Genomic DNA, 25,388 nt, shown 5'->3' with positions numbered 1-25,388 from the left:
AACGACTCAGAGTGAGTACTGAAGAGCTGCGCTCCCCGCGCTGCATAGGATAAATATTGATTGATCGAGGGGTTTGTTGGCGCGCTGGCTAACAGGAGGGGCGTCTGACTGGAGCGTTGGAGCTGTCTGGGAGAGGAGAGGGGAGGCTGGACCCTGCTGCGTTGTGATACTCCAACCAGCCCACTCCAAATAAACACAAGCCTGGCCTTGGTCTCCACAAACAATCATTTCACAGGAATTTTAATCCACTCTTACTCCCAAAACCAATGTGCCTGGGGCTTGTTCTATCCTCCTCGGTATCCATCTCTCTCTGCTTCTCTCTCTCTTTCTCTGACACTCTATCATGCATTCTTCCCTTGTCCAGTAGGTTTTAGTCAGTACATTGCAGCACGGTGCTTACAGCCAAGTACGTCTGTCTTTTCGTATTCTCTCTCTCTCTCTCTCTCTCTCTCTCTCTCTCTCTCTCTCTCTCTCTCTCTCTCTCTCTCTCTCTCTCTCTCTCTCTCTCTCTCTCTCTCTCTCTCTCTCTCTCTCTCTCTCTCTCTCTCTCTCTCTCTCTCGCTCCACAGCCACAACCACATCCACACAGCAGCTCCATCAGGCTGGGTTGGATTGTCCTTGAGGTTATATTGAAGCAGCATCTACTGAGTCCCAGGCCTAACCTCAAAATCCTATTTAGACAAATTAACATTGGTCTGTCATCGCAGCGCCCCATACCCTTTCTGATGTAATATGTGAGATGGATTGCTTCGAAAATCGTTATCAGATGTACGGTCTAGCTGCTCTTGTGTTGCCTCAGTGCAATAAGAAAGACTACATGATATGTGTCTCTCTTATTACCCAACATAGTTGTTGTACGCTGGTTGTACGTGTTATGAAATTTGGACCGCGGTGGGGGGAAAAAAATGGTATTTCTCTTGCATCAGCCGAGCTTACCATAAACACACACAGTGTACATTCAGGATATTATTGACAATGCCATGACTGGTGTGTTTGGGGGGGTATGATTTTGACACTGAATGGGAAAGAAACAAAGCTGTCTAAATCCCATTTGGGTTCCAGGCAGCCCATATGGAAACTTACCAACTAGTGCTAATACTGCTAATAGGATGTTCCACTCTAAATAGGAGCTCATGTTAATACCAAGATTTTCATTCATGCTGGAAATTGTAGTTTTAAATTACAGTTTAATGCTTCAGATTTTTAATAAAAAAGACCCCCAAAAACCTTTGCAGCAACACAAAAATTACCACAGCGTTTGAACAGAGCCCCAGCTTCCCATTGTCAGCCAATTACTATGCAATCTCTTTCTTATGACTGAATAGCTCACTGTTAGCAAATAATGAAAAGGCAATTATGGCAAAGCTGTGTTCATATTACCCTCTTCATTTTATGCGGGCTGTAATTATTGTCAATCCTAGAGGCTTACTCTACCATGTAAGAGGCAGCAGGGAAGAAAATGGAGTGGGCTGGTGCATGGCAAATTGGAAATGTCACAGCTACCTTTTTATCAGCACCACTAGACCTCTATACACACTCGCACACACACACACACACACACACACACACACACACTGTACACACATGGTCATGCACATGTGCCCACAAACATACATGCACTCAGGCCCTATCATCAACAGTATACATACATTCACACACACACTGTCGCACACACCCCCTCACCTTCATAAATTCACACTTCCAAAAACACACATCCAAAAATGTGTGGGTTTTGCAGATTCTTCACCTCAAGCTGTTGCCGTAACTGAAGTAGAACACTAACGGCAAATATAAAAAAGACCAGAAGCTGAAAAAAACACACACATTGCTTTTGTTCTTTTCCCCCCCAAAACAATGATTCCCAGAAGACTCCTGGTGTCTTTCCCTGCCAGTGTCTGTCTGGAAGCAAAGTGGTGGAAATATTCCTTTTGCCGTGGCCCTCATTAGCTGTCTCCATGCTGTTCAGTAATGGGGAGTGGCACATAAATGATTCCCTTTATAGGGTTTGATGTGCCACACTGAGAGGACCACAGCCCCGTATGGACAGCCCTCCCCGCAGATGGGGCACACAGGGGGAGAGCTGGAAGAGAGAGACAGAAAGAAAGAGAGAGAGAGAGAGCACCATGTGACATGCATGACAAGCGCCTTCGCCAGCACTGGTAATTCTAATGGGCGCCGGTGACCCTTAAAAACACATTTCATCAATGTTTCCCATAAGTGCCACTAGCAGAGCTACATCATTAGATGGGCACATCAATAAAGGCCACGCGTAGGGAAGCACTGGAGCAGCTAGCCTGACACCGCACACAGCAGTAAGCCCTTAGACGGATAGACAGATGCACTGGATGTGAGGAATGCTGGGAGGAAGATCTTTTGTCAATACTCGAGCATACATCTTTGACAAATCAAAGTGAATAAACAATGTTGTGATTCTAGTGTACCTAGACAGGCAAGAGAAAGGACTACTAACACGATTCTGACAGGAGAATTTTCAAGGTCAGCTTCTCAGCCCTTAAACTACACCTTTTCAGACTGAGTACCAAATTCAAGTCGACATTCTTGTATCTAGCACGCGCGTTTATAATCATATTTTATTTTTTAGTTTATTTTTTTCTTTCTTCTTTCCTTCTTTTTTTTCTTTCTATTTCTCTTTCGGTCCCATAGAAGTCGGTGCTCCTTTTGTGTTTAACAAGACTCTTGAAAGTGCACGTGAGGGAAAAGTGCTTTTCTGACGAAAGCTGTCGCACTCACGCGCCTGCCAAATGTGCTTTTCAAATGGGTACTGAAACCTGTCATAGTCATATTACTTCCTCTAACATAATAGCATCGTCTAGCAGGCACAAGCACAAAAGATAGAGGCAAGGAAACATCACAACAGGATCTAGGAGAAAAAAATCCTTCTTTTAACTTTCAAAACTCCTTAAGTTCTCAAAGCGCGCACACACACTAGCGTAAGCCGCTAGCTTGAGTGTGCCTGCTACTTGGAAGAATGTTGGAAGGATGGTGGTGGCAGAAAAAAAAAAACAATGTAGTCATTACAGTTCACTAGAGTGTCATTTTGGCAGACAGTGTTACATTTCTGCTTGACTTAAGATGTGTATGTGAAATCATTCCTGTGTTGTGTACTGGCCTTGTGGCTGTTAGGTAAAGTTACAAGGCACACAAACAAACTAAAGATGCCAATTTATTCCCCTACTCTCTGCAGCGGGTTTTTGTGAAATCTAAAAGCAAAATGTTCCGATTTTTTTTTTCTCTCTGTATGAATATGTTGACAGGTGGAATCAGAATCAATCATACACATTTTGTGTATGCTGCCGGTGTGCTTTTCCTCTGCTCCTTTCATTTTTCAAAAGTCACACATTTCCCTCCCAAAATGCAACAACTACAGTAAAGGCAATGACAACAACAACAACAGTTCCTCAAAACAAAGGATTGAGCTTTTGGTCACTGTGTGTGTGTGTGTGTGTGTGTGTGTGTGTGTGTGTGTGTGTGTGTGTGTGTGTATCTGTGTACGTGCACTCGCACATGTGTGAAATGTCAACTTCCACCATAGTGATGCTTCACACTATAGTTACCTTGGATTTGAAGCCATCATTGTCACAAGCCCTTGGAGTGATTGGCCTGTGTGTTAAGTAACACGTCTTCAATTCAGTTTGAAGTCTTGGTGTGGCGGTGATACACACACACACACACACTCGTTCTTCTGTTCTGCACCTTGATGTTCATTCGTCGTCCGTGTCTGGATTTGGACTGGAAAATCCACCACTGAGCTATGGAAAAAGAAGGAGAGAGAGAGAGAGATAGTGTGAGAGAAAGAGAGAGGGAGAGAGAGGGAAATAATATCCGCCAGCCTTCAAATCGTCTGAGCTCAAAGTAATTATTTTCTACAATAACAGGTAGTGTGAAACTGTAGGAGCCTGACGATATGTGAATAACATAAAATGACCAATTACACTAAACACAGTGTAGACGACAGCTTTAATTTCCTGCAGCAGCGGACGATAAATAAACATAGCTTCCACTGGGCACAAGTGAGAAGTGCTCCGTTATCAAAGCCATCCTCCGTTATTTTCTTTGATTAACTGCCAGAGCTCAGATACCCTTGCCTGTTTAAAGTCATTTGAGGCGTTCAAAATGAAATTACAGAGAACCTCCTTGAGATATTAGTGTTAAAGAGTAAGTAGCCCATGGCTAGAATCTTATAATCCCCTTGTTAATCCTGACCTAATGAGACCAACCAGGAGAAAAAAAGGCACTAAAAAGGAAAGTAGCATTAGAGGGACATTATAGAGAGATGTTCTTTAGGAACTTTGAAGGAATTCATTAAAACGCCTTCATCTTAAATGGAGTAATATGTATAGGTTGCCTAACAGCATGATAATGTACTTTCATCATGTACTAGAAATTATCACAGCCCTTTTCAACTCAATCTCGCAGACTATAGATTAATATGTTTCCACTTGCTGTACTTTAGTGCCACACTAAAATAGCAATAAACGAGGATATATGAAAACAAAATTAACATCCTGTACCTGATACCACTGATGCCACAAACGTTCCATGTAACAAGTGTTTTTATTTTTTTTTAATGGAGAGGTTTTTTTCAGGATCTACTTTTTTGTGCTCCAACAGCGAGGGGCGAAAGGAAGTGAACTGGCCCGTGTTTTATCAGGAAAGTGAAACCTCACCACATCACTCCTCTGTGCCTCTGAACAGGAAGTAATTTATGGAGCTTTTCTGCGTCACCTCTATGTGAACCAACGCGTCCCACTGGTGTTCTAATAAAACCTGTGACATCATCAGGTGTTGCGGAGTGCCAGCGGGGCCGTCCAATGATTCCAAAGATAACAACGCACAGCAGCATCAGCAGCAGGACACTTCCCCCTCTGTCCTCTGATCTTTAATATACACTAATCAGAGCTGGGCCGAGAAGGGAGAAACAGAAAGGAATAGAGAGAGGTGGGGGAGGTGGGTGTGTGGGTGTGTGTGTGTGTGTGTGGGGGGGGGGGTGCTTTAAACCTGAAATAGAGAATCCAACTTGTATCTCTTAGGAATTCATAAATTAACCACCAGGGGGGAAAAGAGTCCAAACACATGAAAGTTAGATGGTGTGTGTGCACAGTAAGCTCTAAGGGGGAAAAACACAAGGCTGGATTACATGGGCGCTCTGTGGGTCTGATCCCTGACTGGTAATTAAGCTTATAGCCTTTACACACATACCCCTACAGAGCACAAATGTATACAGACACACACACATATACACAAAGGGCATGCATGAACACACTCTCAAAAAACATTGAGGACATGCCCAACATGAAGCCTGTACTGTGCATGCATTGTACACACACACACACACACACACACACACACACACACACACACACACACACACACACGCACAAACACACAGCCCCCATTTCAGAACTGTCAGATTAGAGAGGGCCCTTAATGTGTGTGACTCAGTGGAGTCCTCTAGGCTAATGAGATTGGACTAATTGGTATGGTTACTGTACTCTCCGGGGGCAGAGGACAACACGTTTAAACATATACTCACTGATCACACTTAAAACCTGCCAGAGATGCTAAAGGTCGTTAGCGCCTTGGCTCACTTCTAAACCCATCTAATTGGGATGGGCGCATAAAAAAACAGCTCGGGGTTCACCCGGGTTAAAACATTAATTTGCTAATTTCAGGATACATGTTGCCAAAAGAAAACATGCTGTAATTACAAAGAGTAAAAAGTAAAACAAGCAGAAATAACACTTTCAAACGTAGCTTTCCCACCACACTGAGTTTAAACACATGTTTTAAACAAATTAAGACATACGTGGTTTTGGGATGATTATTTATTTGAATTTAGATCTCTACATTTCCCAAAAAGAAATTGCACACACCAACTTGCGTATGTACAGTATAGTATTTCATTCAGAGGAAAGTTCAGTAAAGGAAAATAGGAATCTTGTTTTCAATGTTTTCAATTAACTTCTTGAACTCCAAGCACTACAGTTACAGCTACAGCCAGTACATATATAAAACACCAATTCAATTTGTGGATAATGAAATCCATATCCAAATATTTCTAAATAGATGTGTTGAACAACCCTTCAACATAGGTATCACTCTCTTTTGGCCCCTGAGTGGAATGACATTAGGCTGACAGAGTGAAACAAGAACAGTAGCTAATGTTAGCGCTAATGTTAGCATTAGTATTAGCATTCACATCAGGGATGAGTGGTGAGGCTACCGGCTGGACCATGTCTGTCCACAACCAGGGACAGGTGGGCCCATGAGCCTGGCCTCAAGTTACTGAGAGTGCTCCATGTGCGTCACAGACACAGAGTGTAGGCCTGCTAAGACTTCTGTTATGGGTTATTTTAGTAACGTACCCCGCTAACAGCTAATACTCTTAAGGTGGAAAAAATATCAGCATAACAAGTGTCTTGCACGCTCGTCAACATCATCAACATGGCCACCATGGAGAAAATAAATGCAGACTGGGGCTTTTCTTAGAATAACAGAGTCTCGGCATTGTGCTATGAAGCTTTATGATGCTAAAATATGTAAGGGAAGTTGCTTTAGCTCTGTGGGGAATCTAAGCCTTGCCACCTGTTCACCAGATCCCCAGGCTTTATTCAATATTCTTATAAAACCAAAAAGGGAAGAGAAATCAAAGCATTTCCTGCCTGCCCATGGCACAGCTTCTGAAGACTGTCCTATTTTTAAGTTCTAACTTAAAGCAGCGGCCCTCCTCTAAACCGCACCATTGTGAACCCAGATGTCGCCATGACAATAAAAGATCTGACCAGTGTAGACTTCTGAGGATTTCCTTCCTTGTGACATCATTCCTTCTTCCGACAGGTGACAATGATTACACTCTGGGGGTCTGGCCGTGCACAAGCAGGTTAACACTGATTGTCACTTACAGGTAGGCATATGCAACAGTGAATAGGTTTATTGACGCTCCTGTTTAGTATTCAAACACCACATGATCATGAAACAGACCATCTGGTTAAAAAAAAACACCCACTCATTAGTAACAATGGCTTCATCAACCAACTCAAACACTGCGTAACATGAACGCACTCAAATGCTGAAGTATTAAACGAATACATTAATTTCCTCATTCAACAAATCTTTTCCCTTCATCCTTTCATTGACCGGCCTTTATCTTTCATTGTAATCTGAGAACTGAGGATGACCTGGGAACATTTCTCTTTGTCTTATTGTTCCATGCTGTTTCATGTATTATTCATCCTTAATTGCTAGATGGCTCTCCATTCAGCACGGTAGCATCCTACCTGGAATGTAAAGTGTTACTAACTTGATTGAGCTCTGCTCTCATTGTCCCTCAGTATTGAAATAATTAACTCATTAGACTTTCACAGGCTTTTTGTTTGCCTTCCTCAGAAAACGTTTACAAAGGGATCTTGAATTGAGTTGCCATGTTTGCCTTGCAATCAGATCTGAGCTGGAATGTAGGCAGGGGCAGTGGGATAGCCAGGCGGCCGGGCAGGCGGGTGGGCGGGTGATGGGATGGGAAATGAAGGAAGGCCGAGTGCTATTTCAGCCCCGTTTCTCAGACTCTCCATAAGAAGAGTCCTTAAACAAACCTCCCTCTCAAGGATTGGCACTTAGTCTCTTTTCCTTCTCCAGGGGACCATCCTAAAATAACGACAGCCATTGCAAAGTAGTGTCTGGCGAGCCGGCCTTGACTAAAATAGAAGGTACTCTTAACATACGGTCCACACTCTGATCTTACAGGAGTGAGGATGTTCACCTTGTCCTGAAGAGAGTTAGCTCGGCTACTGTTTCAAAACAGATTACTGTCACCTGTAGAGCATAAGTACTTGACCTTATGATATGGAGGAGAAAAAAAAGGGGTCGGGGTTTCATATCACAGGTAAAAAGACTGTGGAATTTGACAGTCCTCTTTTGAAGATTTATACAGCGATTTATGGCTCTGTTGATCTCTTCAGGGTCTCACCTAATAATAGTATACGACTGGTGCTTTAACCCCGTTCACCCTGTCATACGTTTCCACCCACATTTAACCATAAAACCATAGTCATAGCACTGTTCCTCTCTTCATTTGTTTTCATAGACGTGTCAGTCCTCATCAGCAGGGGCAACTCACTGAACATATCATCCAGGCAGACGACGAAGGGGCTCCTGAGAGAGTGAGTGGGCCAAAATCGGGGGGGGGGGGGGGGGGTGCAACCAATTGTAAAGCAGTCTTGTTAACGCTGTGTCACAGGAGCAAACCTCCACCCCCCACCCCCCACCCTCCATCCCCACACACACACCGTATATCATCCACAGGTCTGGCACTTTGACCCCCCGTGTGTCACAGACTCCTGGGCCGCTCCTCTGTGCAGGGCCCCCCCCGCCCCCCCATCCACTCAGCCCCCTCGTCCTCTATCAACTAACCCTTTGCCTCTCAACCCTTCGCCTTGTGAGTGTCAGGGTGCTTTACTGCCCCTGAAAAATACGAAGGAGCGTTAAAGAGTGAGATGAATTATGACCATGGGAGGAACTCTAACAAGGGGCGTCCAAATTTACAGCTTTGCCAGCTTTTTCAACTTCATGGGTGGAGATAAAACAGGCCTCCGTTTCTGAGAGCCCAGCAAAGAGCTCTCACTGGTTGAGAGAGAGAGAGAGAGAGGGAAAGAGAGAGAGAGGGAGTGAGAGAAAGAGAGAGAGGGGGCTTATGTTCTCAAAGAGACCTAATGAGTGAAAATATTGGAAGCAGAAGGGACCTTGTTATTTGCTCCCTCTGACAAGAAAAACGGCAGTCAAATGTCCAATAATATTTATCACTATCAACAGTCAGCAAGAGGTTATGGACATAGAGGCCCTGACCGTGCTAGCTGGTGTGGTGAACAGAAAGAGTCAGCCCCAGCATGAAGCAGAAATGATTTTTGAGATCAATCAGTTTAAACGCCTGTTAAATCAGTCGAGTAAAAAGAAAAAAACAGCCTTTTGGGTACCGTCTGAACCTGAATGAAAAGCCCTTTGTAGTTCTCTCCGGTGGGTTTGTAAAAACAAATGTGCATTACATCAAACCAATCATTTCTCCCCCAGACGAAGATCAAACTAATATTGAGGAAAAACACCTGAAAGATGATACTGCAGGCGCTAATGAGAGAAGCAGCTCACCTGGTAATCAAAATAAGGATGCTAGGAACGAGGAAGTATCCACACACCCTCTCTATAAGCACATCTTATTTCCACAAACAGCTAAATGCATCCCCTGCCCTCTGCCAGACATCTATAAGAACTGTGAATTCTATATCCTCTAAAGCTGGCACTTAATCCTATTTGCATTCATATTACTATGGCTCGATCCTAGGAGTCTTTATCCTACGATTTCCCTATTTGTATGCCTCTGTGAGTGCAGTGACTTTATGCATGATACCAGTATCTGGATGTCGCTCCCATCTCTCGACCCAATTTCACCCAGACACCCTGCCATTCACCTTGTGAGAAACTCTGGAGGAACTTCCGAGCGGTACAAATGAGTAAACATGCAGACTCTCTGGTGGGTAATGGACTGTATCACACACACACACACGTATGCTTGCACACATATACACAGACACACTCTTCACAAACACATATATATATATATATATATATATATATATATATATATATATATATATATATATATATATATATATTTGAATGCACACATACAGTATATCTTCAAATATACACACACACACAGAATTAAATACTGCTAGTAGTTCCCAAGTGGAGAGCCACAGGCTTAGCTCCACACCGGCTGATTTGTGAATCTCTCCCTTAAACAGCTCTGTGCCTCTGTGCTGGCGCAAGGGAGAGGTGCTCTCACCCATTTGCACATTAATAAACCTCCAGAACATTTATTAAATGCTGCGAGAATAGACAGCATTTACATTTAGAGCTCTAGAGGACATGTGAGTGTTTGGCTTTGCCACATCATGGACCTAAGTGTTCTCCAAGTCCTTCAGTACATGTGGATGATGACACCACCGGTGCTGCCAGAAACAGAAGTTAGGATGGAGATTAACATACAGTTAACTTGACCCTCTCAGCCACCTACTTAGATTAGGAGCTTCTGCTATTAAGGTAACAGTGATGGTGGGCAGGTCTGAGGCAGTGTGTTGAAAAAGTTCTCATTGTAAAGATTACAATTATATAACAATAATTTACCATTATTAAAAAATCATATTAATACAAATTGTATTATTATTATTATCATCATCTGTATATGTTTTATTAACACCTATTATGAAACATTTGCAGTAACATTATTTGTATGGATACCATTACTATTGTTACTTTCTTGTTGTTGCTTTACAATTCACACACTGATGTTTCCGACACAATAGTCTGACACATTATTTGTGACTATCAGCATTAATGCTGCCGAATGAAATAGGTGATGATCTATGCTCCTAATGTATCGACTTGGCAATTCATAACAGAAAATAGCTAAACTGTCAAAAAAATCTGAAGTCACACTTAAATGAACTCAATACCACTTTTATGATGGCTTGACATAACAGGACTGGTGCCAATAATTGTACATAAAGATATGGAAAAGCCAAGAGTCCAAATATGAATATTTCATGAATTCCAACACAAAGAGCATGTTAAAAGGATCAAAGAGAGAAAGGGAGAGGAGTCAATGTGAACATCTAAACAATATGCAAGAATCTAGACAGTATAGGTCACATGCAAAGAGACTGGGGTCACACTGAAATTGTCCATCAGTCAGACAAGCAGAACTGATTTGGATGCTAAATAATGGTTTAGATATTCAAAAATTCTATATATATGCGAAAGGCTTCAGTGCACACCCGATCTGGCCCATCAGAGGAGTGCTCTGCCACCACACTCCCTCATGCAACCCTGTGCTATGCCTCTGAGCCCAGGCCTAACACACACACACACGCACACACACATAGACAAAGGGTGTGGCAGGATGCAGAGTGCATGCTCTGAGACCAGTGTGTGTTTGTGTGTGTGTGTGTGTGTGTGTGTGTGTGTGAGGCATGTCAGGTCTCAGGGTGCAGGCTCTGAGACCAGTGTGTGTGTGTCTATGTGTGTGTACTCTATATGCATGTGTGTACAGGCAAAAAAGTAAGAAGAAAAAGAACAGAGATCCACACAAAGGCAGCGTTTTCATTGTTACTCACTGCCTTCGGAGGTAGAAATGTGTCCATACGTTAGCATATTTGTGTTTGCTTTATGCTAATTGAAACATTCCAAATATTTGCCATTGTCACTGCAAGATGTCCCTATCCTTTGTAGCTGGTGTACTTCAAAGAATTTAATCAATGCTAAATGTATACACGGCTGCGTTATAAACACATAACATGCAGACAGAATTGCATTGTGATCCTGCACTCGTTCAAAAGCATCTCATGTTGTGATTGTCATCTGCCACTCGCCGATTGAAATGCGTTTTCACATTTCATCTCATCTATTGAATGTCAAACATCACTTATTGAGGGAGCCAAATCCATCTGATGATTTTCAACCCCGCTAAAATGGAAATGGTGTACGTGACAAAATAGTGATATTAACATAATAAAGGCGGTCGACTTACAAAAACCTCAACATCTGCTGGGTTTTGAGAGCATTGGATAACATTTCTTTGAATCCTGTAGATGGATCTGAGGCAGCTCAGACAGTCATTCACATCACTGTGTCTCAGGAGAGGCGCCAATCAGGAGGACAACAGGGGATTGATCATGGTGAGGAAACTAAATATGCACGGCCATACAGCTCGAACACAGACTGTTGTAAACAAACGCCTTCCAGCTTGAGGGCTGGGTACTGCAGGGAAGTATGGAGTATTGCGTACAATCCCATAATAACTAAGACGAATGTGGGTGTGAGGGACCTAAAAACCATAACTTTTCAATTATATCATATCAGTATATCTATTGTAAACTCGATACATCTAAGGGGATTCTCGCAAAATCAGTGTTGCCTCAGTGATGGCTGGACATCCATTCAAACAATGCAGTACCAGAGCACATGTTACTTCAAGAGAAGAGGTTCTTCCTTTTCATGTCACAGGTAAGACCAGTCTTATCACTTGGGATGGAGAAAGCAAATCAAAGTGAACTGCAGCCTGTTTTAAACATGGTGTGAACTGTCGGGTCGAGGCGGCCCACACACTCAGACTTGATGCTGACGGACAGACAATATCCCGTGATCTGACCCCAAAGATAAAGGTTTAATAATAAATACAGGGTGTCTGAATTAAAAAGACACCACTCTACATTTTTAATGTAAATGTATTTCTGCATGCCATCAAATATGGATGAAGCCAGGGCTCACCTCTGCCGTGCGGGCGCGGGGGGGGGGGGGGGGGGGGCTTTGACTGACTCTTTGACCGGGGGGACAGAGCGTGAGCAGCCGGTCTGAGGAGGGAAGGGTCGTGTGGTGGAGAGAGGTGACAGACCTAGAAAACAGGGGGGCCCATAGGCCCCGCTTTGAAGGTTTGGCCCGTCTGCGCTAATGCTCCATGAGAATCCCAGGCTGGCGATTAGAGCGGCAGGCCAGGGGCTTAAATCACTCTTGGGGGAAAGAGAGTAGAGAGAGAGAGATTGAAAGAGAGAGAGAGAGAGAGAGAGATGGCCCAAGTGTTTGACTGTGTGATTTACTCCACAGCAGAGGGCCTCCAATGGGAGGAACATTGCTGATGGGGAACTGAAATGAGATTGCTGTGAGCAAGGAGCAGGAATTAGGGCCGGCCTGAATGGGGCTGGAGGTAATGTGGAGGCTATCGCATTAACCTGACGGGGGCTCTTTTAATAGGGTCCAGGGCTTAAACTGATATATCAATTTCCTTCCATGCAGAAGACTTCAAAGCCCGGCGCTCATTCCAGACACTGGCGTCTGCCTTCCATCAATCTCTGTGTGCAGTGGGCATCATCACCTCCCAGTCCCAGACAGGCCTGGACACACATAGGTCAGGCCGATCGAGCCAATCCAGAGTCTCTGTCCACACCATCTCCTCTGGGTCAATCACTGTTTCCATCCACTCAATGGTCTAATCAAATGGAGGGCTCAGCTGAGGCCCCTCCGATCTTCACAGTCCAACACGCTGAGGCCTACAAAGGTACACAGACAGATTCAAAGTGTGTGCTTTAACTCATATAGAGCTCCGAGAGTTTCACTCAACAGAGCTCAGCTGATAGCGGTGATGACTACAGTTATGGATACTCCATCTGTGTGCACTCACACAGAACAACATCCCGGCTCAATTGAAGCAACGCTGTTCATACGACTTAGTTCCCACAGTTACGGCACATTGTAGAAGACAGACGAGACTGCCAACGATCCAGACGCATGCCTTCAAGTTCATTGCCACTGTTTGTACAGTGAGCTCCTCACATCAACAGAGAAACAAGCATCTGCACTCAGTTCCTTTAGCTCTCTTTTCTGGAAGAATGTATCAAAAAGCTCTGCTCTCCCAGCTCATACCCTCCAGGGTTCTGGTGTCACTTCTAGTGCAACACCTCAGTGATGACTGACACATGCTGCACATGGGCATACAAAAAAAGATCTCCAAACAAAAACCTTTGTCTTAGCCGACATTTCAGATTTTTTCTTTTTTTACTGTAACTTGTTTTGACAAAACAATTCCCGGAGAAATTAAACGACATATACTCAGTCAAAACCGGAACCTAGATCTGCCACAACACAGCTAATACAGTCAAGCAGGCTTTGTGTCTCATAAGTGTGGTTTCGCTTGTAACAGATTGAGTTACAGGACGTTTTAGGAGGGGAGTCAGTCAAAGGATAAAAGAAAAAATATAATGACAGCTTACCTGTGGGGAAACAGCTGTTAGGAAACAAATCTGATCAATGTATAAAGCAGGAAAAGGATGATTTCTATACGGTCAAAAGGAAAGGGCATGACTTTAGTTATAGCATAGTAAACTAATAATGATTTGTCAAAACCATGCATTAAATCACTTGATGACATAGTTGTATGCAATACCAAAAGGCCTAAAAGTTGCTTGGGCAATGAGATACGTGTCGGTACGAGATAGGAACCATAAATGATAGGCAGGGGCAGGTCCCCTCGTCATTCCAGTTGTCTGGTTGGTTAATAGTACGCAATAAATGATGTGACACGATAAGACATACAGGCCGTAAAATCCTCTAACAAGTTTGGTTAGCAGGACAGTTCTTTTAGGGCAGGAATCCCTGCTGAAAAGTCCTTTGACAAGTTTTCGTCGCGGGTTTGATGGGATAAACCTTAGGTTAAAGGTTGGTTACGCTGTGAAATAAGTAAAACGTTGAAAGAGAAGTTGAAGTATAAGTCTCGAGCAGATGTTTCCCAAGGACTAATAACGTATTGCGTCATATGAATTACAGTCATCGTAGTGCCAAATTTATAAGTGAATAAACTGAATTTATAAGTGCATCTTTCCAGCCACTGACTGAATTCATTCTATTAATGGATTGTACAAATGTTCAGGTTTTACTCACAGACATACTTCCAAATGCTTTACTTAGAAATATCAGACACACACCACATACCTCTGAGGCCTAGAGTCAGAGAACACTGAGAACATAGATAAATAGGGAAGATGTACAATTGAAGTATCAGAATTAGGTGATATTGGGAGAGGGAAGCAGAAAAAAGTCCATATTTGTCAGATCGCTTCTCTCAGCCTATCGCCTAGCGATCAGAGACATCATTTAGACTGAGAACAAAGACTGCAAATATTTTAGGAGGAAGACAGGGGCTACATGTGAGTGGAGGAGTGAAGTGAGCGGGGCGGGAGAGCCAAAAGTGCTCGCTGGTGTGGGGTAGAGTTTGCGGTGCGGAGTAGATGAGATCTATGAATACAGATCAGCCGAGATGTGAGGGAATTTTACAGCAGGTATTGTCTGTCACTCACCCCGTCTGTCTGTGTGATCAGGGCCTCCTCTGTCTCTGTTTCATCTTCCTCCCTCTTTCTCTCTCTCTCGCACACACACACACACTCTCTATCACACACACACACACACACACTCTCTATCACACACACACACACACATACACTCCTCCCCCATCTCCACCAGGGGAGACCTAGTGCTGGGGCGTGCCCTTGCCAAAAAGTGACAGGTGTTCAGAAAGAAGGTCCAAAAATCAAAGGTTTATTATTCCTATTATATGTTATCATATGCTGCTTACGTCTGACATGGTATTAATTGCACACATCCAACTATGGCTGGGTGAATTGGGTGACAAACACAACATACATTATTGTGTGGCACAATTCCAAATTATGGTACATGATACTATCTTTAGGTGACTGCTGAAAATGTCTCTTGACAGTACTAGCGTCTGTATGAATCTGTTTATTTTTACTTACATTTGGCTCCTTGTTCTCACAATGGGGAGAACATCTTTGCCAACCGTGAGATCAGATAGCCTGGAGCCCTTGCACACACACTGTGAATTCTGCCTGGAGTCAACCAAAACACAGGTTGGAATGCAAAACATACAACCTTTCAGACATGTAAACGTGTAAAAATTCATTATTTTCACTTAAATACCAAGTGTTCAGCTGAACCCCAATTCTACACACCCTACATAACTCCACTTTAAGCAGCTATGTTGTGAATATAACACCAACTGGTCCTCAACATTACAGTGAAAGACTGAACAAAGGCCCCCTTTTGGCACACAGTCCCAACAAAGCCAATTTGCCTAAACAAGTGTTTGCTTTTGCATTGTAGTGTCAGTGTTGATTTCTAGTGTCAGAAGAGCAAACCACACATAAAACTGCCCAACTGTTCAATCGCACAGCTCCGCAGATGGAAGCGGGTCCGGTGCTCAATCAGCTAAGTGCAGCAAGCAGCTGTTGTGTGGTGGATGGAGTGTGTCATTAATTCTGTAAATATACTGGGCTACCCCTCACGTGGATGAGAATTGCCCACCCAGGCCACGTTAAGACCAGATGAGCAACAGCAGCACCACACTGGGCCAGAGCGTCTGTTGGGCCCAGATAGCCCCCCCAACAACTGTAAAATAGCAGTGAAGGGAAGTTTGCGACCTGTTAAGAGTTTTTGTATTTTAATATGTAATTTAAAAATGTCCACCGTCCGTCTCTACCAGGTTCTTTTCATTGTGCCAAGGGATAAGTTGGTCATTGTTGTTTTTCAGTAGATAGTTGTAACCCATTTTTCGGAAAAGTAAATAATGCTGAATAAAATGATTTCTCTCCTGTGCTTTTCAAAATGATGTACTAGCATTTGTATTGTTCCTGTTGGAGCGACATGGCAACATGGTTTGGTTCTTCTTTTCTAGGCTATCCATTCTCTTTTCTTTTTATTCCTCATGCACATTATTTGCGGGGCTGCAGGAGAACAGGGTGGAGCACGGTCAGTGGTTTGCCACAATGAGGACAGGGAGCTGACAAGGGCAGTGTTGGTGGGTGATGCGTCCAGCCTCGGCCTTTGCCAGGGCAAGCTTGTGATTGGCTGCCACGGCTACGGGCCAATGACTGAGCTCAGCACAACAAACAGCAACAAGTATTGTGGGAAACATACAAGGCCATGGCGAGCCCAAGGGGCCGTCACTGAGACGATACACTTCCTGTCACAGACGGCGAGACAGAGTAGCATCTCGAGTTCACCTTAACAATGGCTGTTTTTACTTTGCGCAATCATTCATTCTCGTTCAAGCATAATGTCATAGGAGCATTACTATAATATATCTTTAGGAAACAACTATCACTTTATGGATGGTGAACTCTATCTTTCCACCCTGATCACTTTCTGTCTCCATATTCCTGTGTGCCCTTTCTCTAAAACCAGGACTCCTGTCCCTCATCCTCTCCCATCCCCAAAGCTCCAACCCAGAAAAGGCTACTGGTGGAAATTAAATAACCTGAGAATTGAGCTACTTAAGGACTCACGATTAACATATTTGCCTCTTCAGGGAAATGTCGCATAAAGTAAAATGGACGCTAATTTTACGCATGGATTTCTTCCACCCCGATTCTTCAGTTTTGAATAATCCTCAAATGAAATTGTTTTAGAAAAGGAAAGAAAGAAAAAAAGTAGAATATACGAAAGTGTGTCAGAAACAATTTCAGTTGAAAACACCAACGGATTGTTTTTATGCATATTGAACAGCTTTTTCACAATATCCCTTTTTTTGCCTCAATGTCTAAATTAATGATTCAACAAGCCTCAGACACTGACACAGATTAATCATGGATGTGGTGACCTCATGGGGACAGTGTCACAACAATTGCTAGTTGCAATGGATCACATATCAGCAGTAGATGGTCCATGTCTGACCACAGTGATTTTAAAGTATCTTCTCTTAGGAGCTGTAATCTCCTGTGTAGCCGCTTCAGGTGACTAATCCCAGATATCCATTTCTGTTTAGCCGAGATATGTCACACTCTGAAAACATTCATCCTCTACTCTAAAGTTAGGACGTGTAATGACCTCTGTTGTCATCCCTCAAGACTCCCCTGTACACACACAAAACCTGGCTCAAATTCCAGTTCCATCTCTGACTCCCATTCTAATTCCTGCAGAGTGCTGAGATCAAAGTCATGAGAAGTTAGGATAACCCCTTATGACTTCTCATTAGTAGGTAACCTGACGAGCTTTGACAAGTACAGCAGTTGCAGTGGTCAGTGGTCAGCTGTTGACGGCTGCACATGGCCCAGCCCTGTGTGTTGGCGAGGGAGCAGCCAGACACTGAGGTAGCCTAGCCTAGCCTAGCGTGAACCCCAGTGTAGCTGTCGCCTTCATTCCGGACTCTAATGGGACTGTTCAAAGCTGGCTGGTGGTCTCCAATGGGCTGCTATCCTGGTCCACCTTGGATCATTAAGGTTCCACAGTATCTCCTGCCTTCCAACACACCACTGAAGCGATTACAGTCAATGTGTAATTAAAGTTTGAATAAACAAAGCAATTTTTTCCCTAGGTCTTTTATTTCTCCACCCAATTTTCTCATTTTCCTCTTTCTCTCTCTCTCTAGGTCTCTTGGTCTCTGGGCTCTGTCGTTCCTGACACAATGTGTGTCGAGTCTCACTGGCCCCTGTGGCAACTGTAGGGATGGACATAGGCCTTGAGTCTAATTAGAAACCTAAATACTTTGAGTAATGCCTAACCCCAGGGAATGCAACTGCCATATCCCTTACACATATGCTATGTGGAAGGACCTTGCGAGTCACTGGGGTGTCTCACTGAAATATCCCAGGCTACTCCCAGCTGTCCACTCAGACGCATGCACTTAAGACAGCATTGCTTTCATAGCTAAAATAGAAATTTGTGTTTTAAGTGCTGCAACAAGGCCAATGCTAAATATTTAATTCCCACGGGTGTTAATTATGGTTGAGTACTGGCAACACGGATTCCATTTTTTTTTCCTCCTTTTTTCCACTTCACATAACAACTGTTAAAGCAATTTGAGCATTTTTCAATTAATTAAACACATAGTCTTCCAGTAACCTCTTGTCGCTTTGCCCTTCAGGAACATAGCTCATTTGTGTAGAATAGAAAAATAAAAGAGAGGAGTGGGTGTTTTCATCCTACAGTATATTCCCACATGGAGGAAGACATCCTTTTCACACACATTTAAAATGATCACTTAAAAAAAAAAAAAAAAGGGTTATTGTTATTTTAAAATCTGAAGTATCTTATGTCGGTTTTTTATGTTTTGTTAAGAACCCATATCAGATCATTTTAACCATGAGCAACCAGCTCCCATTATGTTATCAAAGCCTTGTGAGATAGTCAGGCAGTCTAGCTAATCCCTGATGTATTTTTAGTCACAAATGACTGATGAACTGAAATTACTACATCAATGATAAAATAGAGCTCTCTGAAAAGGCTTTACAACATCACAGTTCGAGAGGGGGCTCTTTAAAATACATCCAAATGAACATGCTTGACGTTGCAGTATGGGGATGAAAATAATAATCTTGAATTAAACAAAATTTTCTTCTGAGATCTGAGCACATGTAAAGTAAAAAAAAAAAAAATTAAATATTGGTTTTGTGATTCTGATACAAAAAAAGGCTAAACGTCTAAAAATATTTATAAAGCTGAACTAAGGTTAAAATCTAGTGTTCCATCATCTTTACTACAGCTGTTTGGGTGTGTGTGCTTTGGTGTGCGTGTGTTCTGCTTATCAAACCCGGAGACAGGACAGGGGGGAGTCATCCAGCGTTTTTGGCACACCCAGCCTCATATAAAGGCCCCTGTCATTGCAGGAGATCTGAGGCAGCCCGTGAAATTCAGCTAATAGTCATTATGGGATCCCCTTGCCTGCCCTCCTACCTGATCTCCAGGCGGCTTCCTTTCACACCGTATTTGCATCGTGTCATCTTATCAGTATTCACACAGAGAAGGGACACATCACACAGCAGACAGACAAGCGCCTCAGTAAATAAGACAGACAGACCGATAGGCGGAGACAGAGTAAGATGAGAGTGGGAGGGAGGGAGGGAAAAGGAGAGAGCAATAAAGAGAGAGAGAGAGTGTCCCTGTATACCGCGATTTTGGAACATCATTGCCAAAAGATGATAAAAAATGAAAAATGAACAGAAACTACATAAACACAGTGTCCAGGCAGCTCTGGGACAGTAAACAATAGGCTGAGTAATGTTCTTTTTCTCTTAATGTAAAATTAATGTTCGGTGCCTTTGTAGATGGCTCTAGCACACCTACCCCCCCTCGAGCTCTCTGGCAGGCTGAACTCTGAGGACCCAGTGTGCTCATTCACTCCTGGGCCCAGTCAATAAGGCTATTTCTGATCTCCGGATGGCTAAGGTTTCAAAGCCTGTTTAAATGGGCGCCCACAAAGCCGGAAGCACCAACCTCAGCCCCTCTCTCCTCCTCTCCCGCATGGCCTGCTCTCTCTAAATATTGAGAAGGATCTCCGCTTCCCAACCCTGCGGAAAAGAAGAAGAGAGGAGAGGAGGAGAGGGGGGTACAAAGCCTCCCTCCCTCCCTCCCTCACACACACACACACACACACACACAGTGGTGACGAAAGACAGGGAAGCGCAGGTCAGGGCTCCCGGTGCTAAGCTGTGAAAGGCAAACGTTTGGCAGAGTAATTACACGCTGCACTGCTCTGGGAGTGATTAGTGATAGTTGTCTGTTAAAAGTGTTTGGAGGCCCAGAGTCTCCATGTGCCACGCTTGCCTTCCTCTGGCCTAATGTTTAGGTTGCATTTGCATTCAAAGGTGTGGTGGGGTGTGTGTGTGTGGGGGGGGGGGAGGTGAGCAGGGGTAACTGGTGTCAACACAAACAGCAATCTGAAAAATATGCGCTCCAGACATAACATTTTATTGATGCTTGGGTACAAAGTTCCATTGCAGTACTTGGTCATCATACTATGTTGAAATCTTCTTTACAATTTATGCAGTATGAATATTGAGATATTGATTATTTTAGGTTTTTAGGAAAGGAACATATATTTCAAGAGCCAAAACAACATTGGTTGCTTGGCTAGCGTTTCTCTTCCTGAAAGTAAGAAAGGACGGCACAAAATGGACGTAACAAAATGTGCCGGTTCCCAGGTCGTGTGATGCTCCGGTGAGTTGCGTCAACACACTCAGGTGATGCAGCGTGGCCTGACATGCTTTCACGTCTCTGCCTTGTTTACGTTCCGGCCAACTATGCCGGCGCGGTGCGGCCTGCAGGTGTGCCTGCAAGCTGTAAGTTGAGCAGCCTACCTGTTAGTCTGGACAGCTGTGTCAGCGTCCCTCCAATACAGGGAGGGGGCTCCCTGAGAGAGACACAGATGAAGAGACAGAGAGAGGGAGATAGATGAGAGGGTGAGAGAAAGAGAAAAGGTTAAAGCGCGGGACAGGCACCAGATCACAACAGGGGCCTTGGGCGTAGAGTCGGGTGGCAAAGAGGAAACATCCGCGGACAGAGGAGGAAATACCGAAGAGGCTTTCTAGGATCTGGGTAGGAGGGAAGACAGTACCTAGGGAGGAATCCCCTCCAAATCTGCACCAGGTGTGGGGCATTAGGGAAAGGATCCTGGTTGGGGCTTTCTACGTCTGGCTCCATCACCCAGGGCAGTGTGTCAGCTCAGCTGCTGGATGACCTGCTTGGGTTGACCTTTGTGAGGGACCTGGTGCTCCACTCAGGACAGAGCATGGGTCTAATGGCAACAAGCTCAACAATGAGAGTAAACTAAGGCAACAGGCATTATCTAGTCCTGGATTTACACAGTACATTTATCTACAAGGAGAATATTACTACACAGTAGAGGATTGGGCAAAATACAACAGATCAGGGCCGGCCCAAGGCATAAGCGAACTAAGCGGGTGCTTAGAGCCCCTGTGGCTACAAGAGGGCCCCCAAGAGCACATGAAATCACAGTTTAATGTAATCAAAAAAATATTTATATACTTTTTTTAAATTGGCAACGATAAGCAATGCTGAGGGGCCCCCAAATCAATCTTGCTTAAGGCCCCATAAAGGCTTGTGCCGGCCCTGCAACAGATGCATATAAATACAGAATAAACAGTAGAGATCCAGTAGAAAACTATAACTGCAGATAAGGTACACATACGACATCAAAAAGTCAGTATGTATAGCTGATCACTGATCAAAACAAGTATATTTATTGCCCATATTCCACACTTTGTATGTCATACATAGGTGGTGGTCTGGTGCTACTGTATTTAAACATGAATCTATAGTGGCATGGAAATCTACCACAGAAATTAATTCAAAATATAGCCTCATTGGCATTGTTGCCTCTGCAGATTATGCGTGACACACAGAATAAAAGGGGAATGGTTGTAAGACATTAACATGTATCACAGGCCTGGGAGAGAAACTCTATACCTTCAAGCACCGAGAGGAGGAGAATGCGACTGGGCACGTGCGGAATGCGGAGTGGCGATCTAAATTTCAAATGTTGAGGATGTTTTCCGTCGACTGTTTATGAAACATGGCTGCTGGGACTACAAAGGTAAGGGGATATGACATCAAAGCCCTCCCCTCAGAAAACAAAAAAGCAACATGGCTGCTGTGGAATGCAAAGCAGAACATAATACTCCTCCGCAATTCCTCTTCTGCTCCTTAACAGCCTCATTTGATTACAGTGTGCCAGGCCCCTCTGGACTACACATACATAGATACAGTGGCAGAAAAGAGGTCCTTTGCTGGATGGAAATACCTAATTTGGAGGGAACAAAAGATAAGGGAGAGGGGGAGTTAGAGTGAGAGAGGCGGCCGGGGGGAAAGTGCTGGTGTTGTGCGTGAGCGTGCCTGTGTGTGTGTGAGCGTGCCTGTGTGTGTGTGTGAGCGTGCCTGTGTGTGTGTGTGTGTGCGCGTGGTGACCGAGGCAGAGACTGCATGTCTGATGACGGTCAGCAACATATCGTTTACAAGCTCCCTCAGCAGAACCCGCACGTCCATCTCCAGCCACAGGGTTCACCCTCTACTTAAAGCAACAAGACTGGGGCTCAGCATTACAAGCCTATTAAAAGATACTTTTAATTATGCGCTATTCTCCAGGGAATGGTTTGCATCCTGAACTCTGTGTTCTTTGACATTCTGCTCTTAGGGAAGGCTCAACTGGAACCACGTGTTGTTTTCTCCCTCCAATTAAAGGGCATGTTGACAGATTATGGCTGCTGCTGGTTTGTGCTCCATTAACGCATTTAGGGATGATGAGCAGGGTGGCAGGGTGGGTGGTTGTGGTGGTGGTGGGGGGGATTGATAAGAGGGAGAGAGGGAGGGAGAGTGGGAGAGATAAAGAGAGAGAGTTTGTACACAAACCCTGAGGGGTTCATGTGTTTATAGTACCTGGGCTATGATCTATCTCCACCCTCATCAATTTCTATTACACCTCACATGCGAAAACAAGAAGCCAGCCCCACCTTTCACTCATTACAGTTTCTATTGGATCAAGGACATTACTCCCATATGACACAAACATTTTTAGGTAATTTGTATTTCGGTACTATTTGTCCTTATCAAGCAACTCCAGTTGCTTCACCTCTCACTCCAAGAGCCCCCATATGGTTATCAGAGTACACTTGTTGAACCTTGTGGTTTTCCATGCGGTGTATATTTCTTTATCATGACAGGTCTTCTGTTAGTCATATAGCTGTGAGACACATTACAGACACAAAGGCCCTGAGATCATACATCCGCTAATCTACATTCAAAACAGCCATCAGCGAGTGTGAATATGGTACCTCTAATACTGATCAACCATCTGTGATCTTTAAGATATGACACCACAAGTGGAGACTGGATCCCATGTGTTTCCCTCACACTGGCAGCAGTAGCGGCAGTTCTGTAGACAGTATAGAGCCCAGCCTATGCTACTGCTGGGTGTTGATTATGGGAGTCTTCCGGGGAAGGCCCTCGAAGGGCTTATTTTCACATTACTCAGGCTTCATTATGCACAATCCATATTCGTTTGGTCACTGAAGCTATTGACTCATTTCTAAAATAAAATTACAGGTAATTTGTCTTGTCATGGAGTAGGGTATGTTATGCTGCTCAGCAACCCCCACTCAAGGAGGAGAACCTGGCAACCCGTGGAAGAGCAGCCCCACGAGTACGTCTGTAAATATATTTTTTGATAAGACATTGAAAAATCAATGTCTGTTTCCCACAATCCGTCTCAAGCAAATCAATCATAATCTGCACATCTGGCAGTAGGAGGCAGGAGAAAGTGTGGAGATGGGAAAGAGGTGAAATCTTTGTCTGATATCTCTCATTTCGGAATCACTTCAGATAATAGGGTCATCATTTCAACACTTAGCCAATCCCAGGACCTGCCATTCAGCCAGTAGGGAGTACAGCCATCAGAGCAGGAAGAGGAGTGATTCTCACAACATAAATCTTCATTCACATAGACAGAGTTTAAGTAAATTACTGCAAAAGGAAAATATCAAGTGAATTGAATGTGTTGGATTGCTTCTGTTGCGGTTGGCATTGTGGTAGACATAGTGATATGCTAAAATAATGCAAAACAATTGTACATACAGAATATTGCAGTTTTATTACTTTAAGGGAAAATGCCTGCTATCATGATCGCCTATGGCGTGCATGCATTCATAACAAATCAATAACCACTATACAACCAACATACGGCAAAATAGTGTGGCATATAAAAACAGCAAGACACACTGTTTATAAGATAGTGCTTTTTTGCAGATGAAGGTTGTAGTGACATGAGCAGTTATGGACTGCCTTTTGCAGTCTGCCTCAGGACTCCATGCCTTCATCTGTAAATCTGTAAGTATGTCTTTGTATGTCTTGCGGTGGAAAAAAAACTATGCAAAGCATTACTTTAACAAATATGACTGTACACATTAAGAATTGACCACACACAATTCACATAATTAAGTCACATGTGTTGATAATGTGCAATTGGATATCAGTTACTTTGCTGATTCCTTTGGAATCAAAAATGACAAATGTACAAACAGACAACTCTATGATTTAATTACTATTGATTTTAATACTGTTGTATACATGCAATGATGATACAAAACGATACTTGTAGGTCTATTTAATTAATTACATCGTACAATTTAAATATCTGAAAAGTAAACACGAAATAAAATACAGATACATGTTTATTGGATTAAATCATTATTATTTCTATTTAAATCAATGACTTGCTGTATTATCCCAAATAGCAGATGATATTGTAGCGGTAGCAAGTCAAGTGGTTCAGTCGAGAGAAGCAGTGCACGTTTAATCATTTAATAAAAAAAATGCAAGGTCAAAAATAAATTACATCCATTATTTGCAGCAGATCTCCCCAAAGCATTGGGAGGGAAACTGTTTTGAATTTCAATTGGCTTCAAAGTGGCAAAAGCCCTCAGCTAATACATCAAAGAAAAATTGGTGTCAACTAATCGGTTTAGGACACAGCTTAGAATGGCTAAAATGAACAGTTGAAGCTTTCTCCTGTGCAGACCGACCACTACATTGGGCTGGCGCACCTGACCTTGTGCAGGAAGAAACATGTCACCCTGCTTGACGTTAACCAACTTTGTTTAACTTAACCATCCTTGGTGTGAACGCGAGAAGCAATTAGCCTGCTACAATAGTTAATGCTTTCTAATAATAGTCTCTAAATCCAAATTAGATTACGCCTCCTCCCTCAGGCATTTCTGGTGTGATGCATCATTCTTCACATGGTTGAGCTACCGCTGGGCGTTATTACCAAATATGTTTTACTGCTAGTAAGTAGAAGGCAAGACCGGCTACTTGCCTAAATTGCCTAGTAGGCTAAGTCTTGGTCAATATGGCTGGAAAAAAAATAACTTTTGTCAGAAGTGCCCGATAATTACATTCCGTAGCCTTTGGCTACGGCATTAGTTTTTAAGCGGACCATTTTCATTACGGATCTAATCTGGAATTTT

Source organism: Hypomesus nipponensis, chromosome 19, assembly GCF_054491055.1.
Source record: "Hypomesus nipponensis isolate SF chromosome 19, ASM5449105v1, whole genome shotgun sequence".
NCBI lineage: Eukaryota > Metazoa > Chordata > Actinopteri > Osmeriformes > Osmeridae > Hypomesus > Hypomesus nipponensis.
The sequence above is the reverse complement of the archived record's forward strand: the minus strand, read 5'-3'. Positions refer to the sequence as shown.